The sequence below is a fragment of the Euprymna scolopes genome, chromosome 23 (genome assembly GCF_053919585.1).
Source record: "Euprymna scolopes isolate OS-2025 chromosome 23, ASM5391958v1, whole genome shotgun sequence".
NCBI classification, from domain to species: Eukaryota; Metazoa; Mollusca; class Cephalopoda; order Sepiida; family Sepiolidae; genus Euprymna; species Euprymna scolopes.
In genome coordinates, this window is record NC_136504.1 from 99845028 (window position 1) to 99847778 (window position 2751).

A 2751-nucleotide genomic window follows, 5' to 3' on the forward strand; every position below is an offset into this window, starting at 1 on the left:
TCATATCAAGATGATCAGATATTTCAACCTTTTCTGGGCTGACATTTGAATAAACAAAACAAAGGCGTTTTTTTTTTTTTTTTTTTTTATTGAATAATTGAACTATTATAAAATGTTTCTTCATTTGTATAAAAGCAAAAATACTAAGTCTTTTTTGTATACACTTTCAATTTGAAACATTAAGTTTCATCATTGCACAACTTTGATCATAAGACCTTCCCCCCTCTCTCTCCCTCCCTCTCTCTCTCTCTCTCTCTACCCCCCCCCACACACACTCCTCCTCGGGTATTGACTTACCCAAGTGCTGACCTTACTTCTGACTTCTATTCTTTAGTAGTAATAGATGTTTGTAAGGAGAGTAAGGTAATCAATTGAACTGATTGAATAAATTGGAAGAAAATTGTTTTTGAGTTGATTCGTCCCTGTTGGTGCTCTTTTGTGTGAGAAGGCCTTATTTAAGAAATGTGGAAAATCGATTTTTTTTTTAATATATATATATATATATTATATATATATATACCGTCAGAGTTAAGGCAGAAAGCCACATGTAGATACTTTGTGTGTGGGTGGGGTGGGGGTGTCTTCATTAAAAGGAAAAAAAAAATTTTAGCTCTCTTAATCTGTCTTAATTTTTGAGGTATCTGTAAAAGGATTTGCAATGACCTCCTTACTGTTTATGGATCTTAACTTTTAATTTGATTAGCTGGACAATTCCCCCCCCCCCTTCCTTGAGAATGGTGGCAACCCATATACCCTACTTTTTTTTTTTTTTTTTTTTCTCATAATCAAATTGGCCAGGGGGTTGGGATTAACTTATGTATAAAGTCTTCTTTTATCATATTTGGCTTCAGTTCTAACTTGGAAAAATAAAAGCAAAAAAAATGAATAAAATTTACTTATTTTATTTTTCACCTCTTTCCCTTTCTATCCCCCTTCCCCACTTCTGACCTCATTGTAAACTTGACATTTTTCATACATGCGGCCAAACACCACTCTGGCAGGCTGAATCCTGAACCAGCATCGTGAAGACTACCAGGAGTTTGGGCACACACTCCACTTTATCAATTGACTCTTCAATCATTTGTGCTCTCTCTGTTGCAAATAAAATAAATTTTTATATAAATTGGTGTTTGCTCTTATATTTTAAAACAAACCTATTCTCCCTTCATGGATTTAATCTTATTAATCTGTTAATTAACACTTGTTTTCCTAAGATTTTTTTTTTTAACTGGTTATTGCTGTCGTGTGTGCAAGGTGATGTTGCAGCGGAGGAAGAGTAAAGGAATTACATGGGTGGTGAGAGGAAATTCTAAAACAAGATGCAATCTAAGCTTTTAACAAAAAAATGGAGCCAATTGCAGACATAGCAGAGATTCGAAACCATGAGAGCAGTGACAGGAGGCGAAAAACATGCCGGGCAAGAGACTTAAAGCTTGTAAAACCAAAATGCAGGCATAGTTTGGAAAGTACTATGAATAAATACCTTTTTTTTTCTTCCTCTCCCCTACCTGGGTCTAATTTGTTTCTTTGTGAGACCTTAATATACAACATTCGAGTCAGTGTTAACATATCTACCATGTTACAATTGGAGCAAGTGCTAGTTTTATTGCAAGAGTAAGTTCAAGGGAGTCATTAACAGGGCTATGACAACAGCATATTCTTTTCATTGTTTTGACTCTGAAGTATATATCCGGCACAGTTAATCAATAGAGAACCACATCACTATATGAAAGCATATAAGATATTAATGGATATATACTCGGAGCCAAAACAATGAAAAGAATATGCTGTTGTTCTAGCTCTAATCATTACTAACTAGCAGAGCATTACCATTGTCAACCAAGGGAAGGAGTTTATCAGGCATAGTTATGCTGTATTGAAGTGAAACCTGGCCAGTGAGCTGAAGCCGTGTTGCATGGAGAGAAATGAGAATTATTTCTTAGATGTGTAATGTGAATCCTTAAGAGTTATATCTGAGCTCTTCAGAATAAATAGGGAAATTGCAGAACAGCATTTATTTTGCTACACTGAAAAACGTAAGTTTTTGGGTTAGATATAGAACAATTAAAGTAGCAAAGGAAAACCTGGAAGGAATTAAAAATGTATGTCAGGAAGTGTAAAGGCCTGGGCAAGTTTTGAAATTTTTTAAAAGCCATCGTGTCGAATGTGTTATGATACTCTGATTTAACGTTAAATGTTAAAATATTTTTCAGTTTTGAGATTGAGTTTTTTTTTTTTGTTGTTTTTTTTTAACTTCAAATAGTCGTAATTAGTAATTAACTGAAAACTTGCCCATCTCCCTTATGGTATACGATAAAAGATGGTGCATGTGAATAATCAAGAAAATGTGTCCAAAAAGAAAACGAAAAAAAAAATGCGAACAAGCATATAAATATCTTCTGAGTGGAAAATGAAGTACTTGTCAGTGGTTCAATTATTGAACAGAACTTTGACCGTTGTAAATAGGAGGCCTAGCCATTGAAAAATGACGTCATACCTGCAGGCAAGATCCGTCAATAATGAATGTGAGCTTTTTCCAAAAAGCATTAGAAAACTTTAGAAATTGGAAAAGAAATAATATAAGGAACACTGTTTATACTGAAACAACTTTTTCTATATTAAGAAGAAAAAATGAGTTATGCTTCCGAGAAACCTATAAAAAAAAAAACCTTTCATTGCTTCATGAATTTTAAATGCTAAAATTCGTTTATTTACAAAAAAAAAAAAAAAAAAATAGTTCTTGTCAGATAA